At 44.7% G+C, this 11,597-nt stretch overlaps 1 long non-coding RNA gene across 1 annotated transcript; it reads right to left on the minus strand.

Annotated features, from left to right (window-relative positions):
• Positions 1 to 352: 352 nt before the first annotated feature.
• On the minus strand, positions 353 to 7,046 carry LOC118239722. The gene is made up of 3 exons (XR_004772560.1): positions 5,268 to 7,046; positions 3,972 to 4,064; positions 353 to 1,308 (listed from the first exon to the last, which is right to left on the minus strand). It is a non-coding gene; the product is annotated as an uncharacterized LOC118239722 (long non-coding RNA).
• Between the last annotated feature and the right edge of the window lie 4,551 nt (positions 7,047 to 11,597).

The following is an 11,597-nucleotide window of genomic DNA, read 5'->3' on the forward strand; positions in this document are numbered from 1 at the left end:
GAGGCTAAAGTGAAGAGTTCTGGATTAATTCCCTTGGCAGAAGAAATCTCAAAACAGCCTAGTATAGACTGTTGTGTGGTTATAAGTGTTAACTCTGTTGAACATTTATAATGAAAAGGATAATGTACCAGGCTTTCTTTTAGGCTACCAATCAGCTCCCAAATCATGACACTGAGACTTATTTTTAATTTTGAATGCTTGGCCTTATCTTAGCTCTTATTTCAATTTGTTTCTCTTTATGTGTGTTTTGCCTCTGGGCTTTTTTACCTTTCTTTCCTTCTGTATATCTTACTTTCACTGCTTCTAGTGTCTGTCTGGCAGCTGCCTGGCTTCTGGCTCTGGGTGTGTCCCTCTCTGTCTCCCTCATTCACTTCTTTTTCTTCTCTCTTGAGCCTAGATTTCTCCTCCTACTTATTCTCTCTGCCTGCCAGTCCCGCCTGTCCCATTCCTGCATAGCTGTTGACCACTTGAATTTTTATTAGACCAATCAGGTGCCTTAGGCAGGGGAGGTGAAACAAGCCCATCCCATCTTTACAGAATTAAACAAAAGTAACACATCTTTACACAGTTAAAGCAATACTCCACAGCATAAACAAAAGTAATACATCTCTACCTAGTTAAAGGAATTTCTACAACAGGAGAGAGCTGAGGAGGGAAAAAAATATTTGAGGAGAAAAGGAACATCAGAAAGTGGGATGGATCTAAGTCCTTCATTCAAGGACATGAACAGATTAAAAAATGGAATAAAGGGAGTGGTACTAATAGGAGGTGTGGCTTTGATGGAGAGGTTTTGCCCTTGTTGGAGGAAGTGTGTCACCGTGGAGGTGGGCTTTGAAATCTCAAGATAACCTCCCAGTGTCTCAGACCACTTCATGTTGCCCTTGAGTCGAACTCTCGGCTCCTTCTCCAGCACCATGTCTGCCTGAATGCTGCTTTGCTTCCTTTCATGAAGACAGTGGACTAAATAAAACCTCTGAAATGTAAGTGAGCCACCACAATTAAATATTTTCCAGTATAAGAGTTGTGTGGTCATGGTATCTCTCCACAGCGATAGGAAATCTAACTAAGACACTCTCCCACACTCTTCTGAGTTCCTCAGTGGCTTGGCCACCAGAATTTCCAGGAGTGGTTTTGATTTCCCCCATGCTGAGCCATGGTGGTTTCAAGAGTACAAAATGTGGCAGTGTTGTATGCACCTGGTGATTTCTTCTCTTGCCTGTCCAAAGTAGATCCAGTTTTAGCCTGGGCCGAGGCAAAGTGAATTGAAGATGGGTCACTTCATCAAACAAGCTGCTAGATCTGGAGGGTCTAGGAGAAGAATGTGTGATTCATTGTGGACACTGCCCTGAGTACCTACTCTCAGCAAATACAGGTTCATTTGGCAATGCCTCGGGTGGGGATCAGAGTAGTGAGAATGCTGACTGTGGCCATGCTTTCAGGGCACACTTCTGTTTTCCTGGTGTGTTAAGAACAAGAAGGACCAATCCTAACATCAGTTACCTTATGCACATCCTGGTATGGCTGTGTCATTTGGTGACAGGGGACAAAAGAGGATGATTTCCAATGTCTCCCCTATGGTGTCTGGAATGAGAGTGTTTTGGGGGGGGGCGTGGGGGCAGCAGAAAACTTCCTGTTCCAAGTGATTTAAACTCTAGTCCTCAGCTGTCACATACAGGCTAGGAGACTTTGGAGGAGTCATTTCTAAGTTTTTGGTTGATCAGTCATTTTAAATAAAGGGTTTGATTGATTGTGACCTAACAAAGTAGTCTCATCTGTGGGGTTCATTCCAAGACACTCCCCAAAAGAAACTGTAAACTCTGTAATACCAACCCCTATATATATTATTTTGTATATATACACCTGTGATTAAGTTATATTTGTAAATTTGGCACAGTTACAGATTAACAATAATAATAAAAATGACCTATTATAATAATATGTTTTAATAACTTGACTTAACACTTAAGACATTTTTATTTTTAGAATTTTCCACACCAAAATTGTGGAAGGTGAAATCACAGATCCTGGGATACTCCTGAAGGATTAGCATTAGGGTTTGGTATTTCTGACAAGGTCATGTCTATCATTCTTACAGAATATATTTGAGCCTGTATGAATCATGCAATAAGCAATGGGGAAAATAAAGATCCCTATTGTCCTGATTTGTTCTGTTTCTGTTACAAAACACTAACCAAGTTGAGGGAGAAACTTGTAGGTTACAGTCCATCATTGAGTGAAGCCAAAGCAGGAACTCGAGGCAAGACCTTGAAGCAGAAACTATGAAGGAATGCTGCTCACTGGCTTAGTTCTAAGCTCATATTCTGCTATTTTTATAAGACAGCTCCTTCTAGGAATGGTACCACCCACAGTGATACCCTCCTACATAAATTAGCAATCAAGACAATGCTCCACAGACATGCCCACAGGCCAATCTGATAGATGTAATTCTTCAGTTGAGGCTCTCTCTTGCTAGGTGTGTCAACAACTAAGATAATCACCACACTACTGCAGACCCTGCAAGATAAATGTATGTGCAGGGGGTGGTGTGGCTGGGATGGTGCATGCCTCTAAGCCCAGAGTTCAGGAGGCAGAGGCAGGATGATTTCTGGGAATTTCAGACCAGTCCAGCCTACATAGTTCTAGGACAGCCAAGGATACAACACAGTGAGGCACTGTCTTCAAAAACACAAAAACAAACTTACATAAGGCATCATATTACTTATTTGGATAACCACCCCCAAAATTGCCTCCTGAAGTTGAGATATTGGTTTGAATGCTTTGCATATTAAAACAAATGAACTGTATGGAGCCAAGTATGGTGGCACATGCCTCCAACGACTTTCTGAAGAGAGAGGCAGGTGTATCTCTGAGTAGGAGGCAACCTGTTCTACATAATGAGTTCCAGGATTGCCACTGCTACACTGTGAGACACTATCTTTAAAAAAAAAATTGTGGCCAGGCCTTGGTGGCGCACGCCTTTAATCCCAGCACTCGGGAGGCAGAGGCAGGAGGATCTCTGTGAGTTCGAGGCCAGCCTGGTCTACAAGAGCTAGTTCCAGGATAGTCTCCAAAGCCACGGAGAAACCCTGCCTCGAAAAACCAAAAATAAAAATTAAAAAATTAAAAAATTGTGTGGGGCTGGAGAGATGGCTCAGAGGTTAAGAGCATTGACTGCTCTTCCAGAGGTCCTGAGTTCAATTTCTAGCAACCACATGGTGGCTCACAACCATCCGTTATGAGATCTGGTGCCCTTTTCTGGTGTGCAGATATACATGGAAGCAGAATGTTTGTATACATAATAAATAAATAAAATTAAAAAAATTGTGTGTGTGTTATATGCATGTACACATGTTCCTGTGTGTGTGTGTGTGTGTGTGTGTGCAAAAACATTTAGTCTGTGTATGGGGGTGATGGCACATATGTGGAGATCAGAGGACAATTTTCAGGATGTTTTTTTTTTCTACTGTGTGGGCCCTGGGGGTCAAACTTGTGTCATCAGTCTTGACCCACTGACCCATCTCACTAGCACTCCCTTCATATTTTGAGGCCAGTAAAAATTTCTCTCCAGCGTGTGAACACTTCTGAGACTCTGTAAGGCCAGCGTTGCTCTCAGTTCCAAACCGCTTCCCTCCTGGAGCCCTGAAACCTCAGCAGCATCCTGACTGCTTCCTCCGCCAAAGAGCCCCAGCCGTAACCAATCCAGAGATGATGTCTGATGGCCAGCTTTGATAAAGGGTCCAGGTAGGAACCCGAGCCACCTTGGGGACAGACTGCGCATCTCTAAGCAGATACACATTCTCCATTAGAGGCCCCGGAGGAGGCCGACTTCAGCAGCAGCATTCAAAGCTGATGATTCTGCAGTCTTCAGTCTGCTGTGCTGTGCTGGTGGGGGAAGCAGGCTAGCGTAGCTCTCCTCTGACACTGAACGAAGCAGTGAGTGTAGAAGGACAGTAAGACAACCCCAAGCTTACCCTTGAACCGACCATGAAATTCAGCATCCAAGACTTTCCAGAGACAGGAAGAAAGAGTTCCAGTGACCACTGCACTTTCTCAAGGTCACCAAGCTGGAAAGGGGACAAGGGCTTTTCAGACTAAATTAGAGTACAGAGGCCAGAAGCTGAGCATTAGACTCCTCCCCAGAAAATTTAGCCAATCTCTCTCTCTCTCTCTCTCTCTCTCTCTCTCTCTCTCTCTCTCTCTGTGTGTGTGTGTGTGGTGTAGTTGTTCATGTATATGTACCTCTCTGTCTGTGTGTGCACACCTATGTACTTGTTCGTGTGTATGTAAGTGGGTAGGTGCATGTATGTGTGTGAGTCTGTAGCTGTTCATTTTTATGGAAGTGTGTGTGTGTGTGTGTGTGTGTGTGTGTGTGTGTGTGTGTGTAGGCCAGAAATCCAAGGCATGTATCTTCCTCTCTCTCTGCCTTAATTTTTAACTCTTATTATTTTCATATTCATGGATATATCAACCACATGTATACATGTGTACCACATATGTGCCCGGTACCCAAAGAAGCCAGAAGAAGGTATCCTATTCCTTTGAATTAGAATTAGAGACAGTTGTGAGCTGCCATGTTAGTGCTCAAAATTGAATCCAGGTCCTCTGGCAGGACAGCCAGTGCTCTTAAGTGCTGAGCCGTCTCTCTAGTCCCTCCACCTTATTTTTGGAGACAGGGTCTCTGAGTGAACTTGAAGCTCATCAATTTGGCCAGACTGCCTTATCAGGGAACTCCATCTCAACTTCTCCAGTGTTCATATTACAGCTGCCCAGTGCCATGTCCTGCTAGGGTGCTCTGGATCTGAACTGGAGTCCTTATGCTGTATCAAGATTTTACCAACTAAGCCTCCTCTCCAGCCCTTGGGTTTGAGAGTCTTAACACATGGGACCATCACTGTGTGTCCAGGCATCTTCCTTTGTCTAGCCTGAAGTGGGCTGGGGTTGAACATGCCCTGTAAGGGGGTCCCAGCTGCCCTAGGGAGAAATGTAGGACATAGAATTGCACAGGGGTCTAGATACACATACAATAAAAGAACCAGAAGGGAAGACTAACAGCAGTTTGAGGCCTGAATTAGGGGCTGAGCAGGAGCCCCCAACTACAGTTGCCTTTAGCATTCCCTGACCACCAGCTACCCAGATGTAAACTGGATTTCATTTGGAAGAGCAAACAGTGTTTTAAAATTTGAATAATGTTAGCTGGCATGATATTCTATAATTACATATTATATATAAAATACTATATAGTTATATAATAATGTGGTGATGCATACCTTTAATCCAATCCCAGCACTCAGGAGGCAGAAGCAGGCAGATCTCTGAGCCCAAGGTCAGCCTGATAAACAGAGCTAGTTGCAAGACAGCCAGGGCTACTCAGAGAAACACTGTTTTGAAAAAAACAAACAAACAAAAATTCTGAATAATGTTTGCCTTCAAAATATTTTCATATGAAAATGTTTAAATTTAATTTAAAATTTTTACGTATGAGGATGTTTTAACTTCATGGATGTCTGTGTGCCATGTGTGTGCCTGGTGCCTGCTGCAGGCTGGAAGAGGGCATTGGGTGCTGGGGGCTTACTGTGAGACCCCTGGAAGAAGAGCAGAAAGTTCTCTTGCCCACTGAGCTACCTTTCAGCCCTTCACATTTACTTTTCAGTTGACATATGATCATTATACATACCGGAGAGATAGTTTAACACAGAGGGCTTGCCTAATATGTACAAAGTATCACAAAATAGTGAGAAGAAAATTGTACCACTTACGTGGCTTCTCTGGGATAACTTGATAGCTATATACAATAGTTAATGATCAAATAATCTCTATGCCTTGAGACATTCATCAGTTCCTTGTATTGAGAGGCTCGGAATTCTTCTTAACTTGACATTCAGGATAGCATTTCAATTTTATCATTGCTGGTTTTTTTTTTTTTTTTTTTTTTTTTTTTTTTTTTTGCAACAGGATCGCACCATGAAACTCTGACTATCCCAGAACTCAATACGTTGTAGACCAGGCTGACCTGGAAGTCACAAAGATCTGGCTTCCTTGGTCTCCTGAGTGCTGGGTGTATATGTGTTTGTCACCATACCTGGCCTGGGTAACTAAATGAAGTTACTAAATGAAGGGTTAACACCAATAGTGTCAAAACATGCATCCCCCCACCCCCACCCCACACATACACAGTGGTAGAGTTCACACTCAAGGGGTTTGGTTTGTTGAGCTACTTTTTTTCTGTGTATTTCTCCAATCCACCAGCTTTGGGAGGAGGGGGGCTGCTGTGGGCAGTTTCACATCTCAAAAACTTCTTGCTGTTATTAAACAGAAGAAACGTGTGTGCCCAGAAAGGACTCTTCTGGCCATGGGAGGAGACAGCCACATAACAGGCTTGTTTCCTTCGTTCCTCTCCAGGTCCTGGAAGGTGAACCTTTGCTGCTGGTGACAGCAGCAGGAGCAAGCCCCAAGCCGTGTGTCCCACAACAGCTTCCCTTTTATACAGCGAAAGAAACCCCTCAGGCAACAGGTCTCAGTTCCTCTCTGTCACCACAGACCTGCTGAGTGACTTTGGCAAGCCAGTAGCTCACGCTACTGTGCGCTCTGTGAATGATGGAAGGAGAGCTGAGGAAATCCCATCTTGAATGTCCAGCATCGAGTGGGAGAACAGGCCTGGTGGGTGAGGCTCCCTTGAGTGGGAAGTAAACTCCTGCCAGGAAAGCCCCCAGATGGGAAACACCCCATGTTTCCAACCTTCTGTGACATCTGAATGCCCTTTCCTCTCTCCTACTTCTATAAGAAATTGAGAGAACCGAGGCCAGAGTAGGGAAGTAAGGTCATCACCCCCTACAGGAACTGGGGCCCAGGGCTCCTTAGTTCCCACACAAAATTCTCCTAATTTTTATGTCCTTTGTCCCTTGAATGATTGTGCACTTGAGCTAACAGAAGAAACTTCTGGCACGGAAGCAAACACTGTTGCTGGGCCAGAGACGGAAGCTCCGGTGTTTTCATATGGCATCCAGTGGGAGAAGCAACAGGCCCAGGATGCTGGGGACATGCTGGTTCTGTCGATGATTCTTTTTTTTTTTTTCAAGTCAGGGTTTCTCTGTGCAGATTTGAAGCCTGTCCTGGAACTCGTTCTGAAGACCAGGCTGGCCTCAAACTCACAGAGATCCGCCTGCCTCTGCCTCCCGAGTGCTGGGATTAAAGGCGTGCTCCACCACTGCCCCGACTGACGATGATTCTTGATGAAACACCTGGAATGGCAGCCACTGAACTGTAACGGGAACACTGGCCTGGCCTGTCTCCGGGGCCTGTGTGGGTGTGCAGCCTATGGCACAGTTATAGGACCTTGGGGGAGGCAATTCGTTTGTTGCCAAGTAGGACCTTGGCAGGGTTAGGGAAGGTAAAGGGTTGGAGAGAAACATGCATTTAGCTCTGAGAAGCAGCCGTGTGAAGGTGCTGAAGCAGGGGCCTAGGAAGGTGTGTGCAAAGCTTTGCCTCCCAGTTGATTTGAACACAGAACATGGGTCCCAGAAAGTTGGAGGGGTGGGCAGAGCAGGGCAAGGTCTAAACTTATTGCCATGCAGGCTGAGAGATTCAGGCTCTGCCATCCAGGTAGGAGGCTCAAGTAAAGACACGAGGAGGGTCTTGAGCCACACTGGCAGTGATGATAGAGGAGAAGGTTGGGATACTAAGTAGGGGACAGTGGCTGGAAGGATGGTAGAGTGGTTTAAAGCGTGTATTACTCATGCAGAGGACCCGAGTTCTGTTCCCAGCACCCACACACCTGCCTGCACTCCAGCTCCAGGGGACTTCAGAGGCACCCCCACTTACACATACCCAGTCCCCCCATATGCACATAATTAAAAATAAAATAAATCAGCCAGGTGGTGGTGGCATAAGCCTGCAACCCCAGCACTCCAGAGGCAGAGGCAGAGGCAGAGGCAGAGGCAGAGGCAGAGCAGGCAGAGGCAGAGAGGCAGAGGCAGAGGCAGAGGGCAGAGGCAGAGGCAGAGCAGAGGCAGAGGGTGGATCTCTGTGAGTTCAAGGCCAGCCTGCTCTACAGAATGAGTTCCAGGACAGTCAGGGCTACATAGAGAAACCCCACCATATTTGCATATTAGAGCTTTGTCCCTTTGGGTATTCAAATCTCTTGATCTGCAGTTTTGAGATGTCTGTGTTTTCAGCATAAATCCTTTCTCCAACTCTGCTCCAAGCTATCGGGTTCTCCCAGCCTCATCCTTGACAATCAGATAAGCTCTAATAGCTGTCTTGGTGCCTCAGGCTTCCTATTACACGCTGGATCTAGAGCTTTCTAGGTCTCTTGTCTGGCTGTGTGCCGAAAGTTGCCTGAACCTTTGTTGTGGGGCTCCCTTTAACTCACTCCTGAGGTGACTCCCCATCTTTCTGGCTCCTGTTTCCTTCCTATTTTCTTGATTTTCTCATTTTGTTTATCTTACTATTTTTTTTCCCTTTTCATGTTGTTGGTGGAATCTTGCTGTATTGCTCCTGCTGGCCTTCAACTTCTGCCTTCTAAGTAGATCCCAATTTTCAATATTTCCTGAGAAAGTATGTTTGGCATGTTTATTCTTTCTCATTTTTGGATAACAGATTGGGTAGTGCTGTGGCTTGAAGGTACAATGTCCGCATAGCCTCATGTGTTTGAACACTAGGTGATGGACAGGGTCAGGCCTTGAGGTAATGTATACATGGAGGAAACAGGTCACTGGGGGCAGGCCTTGAAGTTTCATAGCCCAACCCATTTCTATCTTCTCTCTGCTTAGCTATAGATACAATATGGCCAGCTGCCTCATTCTCTTGTCTGTCCTCCATGATTGGTTTGTTATAGCCCCTCAAACTATAAACAAAAATAAGTCGTCCCTCCATTAGGCTGCTTCATGTACTTGGGCATTTAACAATCAGAAAAATAATACAGAAATTGGTTCTGGGATTGGGGTGGTTTTGGTTTTTGTTTTTGGATTTTCGAGGCAGGGTTTCTCTGTGCCTTTGGAGGCTGTCCTGGAACTTCTCTTTAGATCAGGCTGGTCTCAAATTCACAGAAATCCACTTGCCTCTGCCTCCCGAGTGCTGGGATTAAAAGCATGTGCCACCACTGCCCGGCTTGGGGTGATTTTTGTGATAAACTTGACCATGTGGTTTTTAGACCTTTGGAACTGGTTTGCAGAAAGGATATGGAAGAATTTGGAGATGTGCACTAGAGCTTTGGTATGCTATAAGCAGGATGGTTATGGTAGGAAGAATGTGACAATGGAGGCCTGGGTTTCAGACAGGGAAACATAGACTCTAGTGGAAAGAATATAAGATCTGGGAGATAAGAAGGGATGTCCTTAGGGCATGATATGACAATTGCAATGTGAGTTCACAGGGGTCTGTTCTGCACCTACTTTAGACAGCCCAGTTATAGATCGTGGAGGGACTCACGGAGCACTAACCTCATGGTGATGAACTATTGGCAACTGATGGATTCTAGGGTTGGGACAATCATTGTATTCCATTGTGTACCCAATGGTGACTCCACCAGGCATATATATATATATATATATATATATATATATATATATATATATGTATATTATATATGTATATATATATACATATATGGATGTATGAAAAAGACTTGTGAGGAGGAGAGGGTGACAAGAGAGAGGAGAGATGAGAGAAGATGGGGTGAGAGTAAACAAAGCGCATGGCATAATGTCTGGAATTGTCAAATTTGAAAGGAGAGAGCCTGAACTGAGACTACTATTGAAGCAGTTCCATACTCAAAAACAAACACCCAAGGAAATCTTTCTCAGGGTCAGTCCTCAGAGGTCACAGCAACTCTGGTCCAAAGGGACCAGGCTCCATATCAAGCTGGCATCAGAACCCAGTAGCGTCATTCATATGGTAATAATATCTTTGCAGAAATGAAGGATGTAGGAGTGAGGGAGTTGTGGAGGTTTGTACCAAGGTTCCAAAAGGTTGCTGAGGTCAGACAGTGTGTGACAGGTTAGATTTCAATCAAAGATGCTCTGAGAAGCCATTGTATGGAGACGGGAAGGTGAAACCTAAGTCCAAATGGATACCCCAGGATGTGGGAGATGCCAGAACCGTGGAACATCAACCAGGAAAGCTACACGGGAAGGCCTTTGCGTTCTGTGGTAGAGCTGGGGCAGGTTGGCCTTCCTGAGAACATCGGAGCCCAGATGGGTCCATTATAAGCTCCAGGAGCAGATGCAGCATTTGCTGTCCTGTCTTGCTATGTGACCATTCTTCCCTTTGGGAATGGGAATGCTTTTCAGTCTTTTTGAAACATCTTTTCTTCATACAACGTATTTTCATCATGTTTTCCCCTCCCCCAATTCCTCTCATTTCCTTCCTGCCTCTCCACCTACCCAACTTTATATTCTCTCTCTGTCTCCCTGTCTCCGTTTAAAAAGAATCAAGAACAACAGCAACAAAAACCCACCAGGCAACACACACACACACACACACTCATACAGCCCCACCAAAAAAGAAATACATAAAAATAAACAAAAGACTAAGTCCAGCCGGACGTTGGTGGCACATGCCTTTAATCCCAGCACTCAGGAGGCAGAGGCAGGCAGATCTCTGTGAGTTCGAGGCCAGCCTGGTCTCAAGAGAGAGTGCCACGACAGGCTCCAAAGTAACACAGAGAAACCCTGTCTCAGAAAACCAAAACCAAAACCAAAACAAAAAGTAAGTCCAAAAAAAAAAATCCCAAATGAAACATAAAGTAAGACAAAAACTCCACAGAAATACCATTGGATTTGTTTTGTGTGCCTTCCTGAGGTGTTAATATACCCAGTGAGACTCCATGGAATAAAACTGACTCCTTTGTCTGTAGGTATCAATTGCAGATAGTTTCCTGGCTAGGGGTGGGATCCTGTGTCTACTTCCCTATCTCGATGCCGGGACCTGGTCTGGTTTGAACTTGTGCAGGCCTTGTGTGTGCTGCCACGGTCTCTTTGAGTTCATGGACACATCAATCTTATTTTGTCTGGAGAATGCTGTTTCCTTGTCATCCATTCCCCTTTGGCTCTTACAGTCCTTCCATCTCCTCTTAGGCATAGTTCCCTGAACCCTGATGCGAGGGTTTGATGAAGACATCCTATTTGGGACTGAGTGCTCCAAAGTGTCTCACTCTCTGCAAATTGTCCAGTTGAGTGATCTATGTTATTTCTCATCTATTTCAAGAAGAAGAAGAAGAAGAAGAAGAAGAAGAAGAAGAAGAAGAAGAAGAAGAAGAAGAAGAAGAAGAAGAAGAAGAAGGAGAAGAAGTTTCTCTGATGAGGACTGAATGAGACATTGATCTATGGGTATAGCTGTATGTAATTAGGAATCATGCTATTGCTGTGTTCCTTTACCAGGGCAATGGTATTAGGTTTTCCCCTAGGCCCATGATCTATCTAGTCTTAGGTTCTTGATCACTTTCTTGGTGCCAGATATGAGTTACATCTTTTGGAACGGGCCTTAAATTCAATCATTAAGTGGTTGGTTTCTCCCATAACATTGGTACCACTATTGTACAGGTGAATCTTACAGGTTCGTTTTGGATGTAGGTTGCAGGGTTAATACATTGCTTGGTGAAA

This window comes from Cricetulus griseus (genome assembly GCF_003668045.3).
Source record: "Cricetulus griseus strain 17A/GY chromosome 1 unlocalized genomic scaffold, alternate assembly CriGri-PICRH-1.0 chr1_1, whole genome shotgun sequence".
NCBI lineage: Eukaryota > Metazoa > Chordata > Mammalia > Rodentia > Cricetidae > Cricetulus > Cricetulus griseus.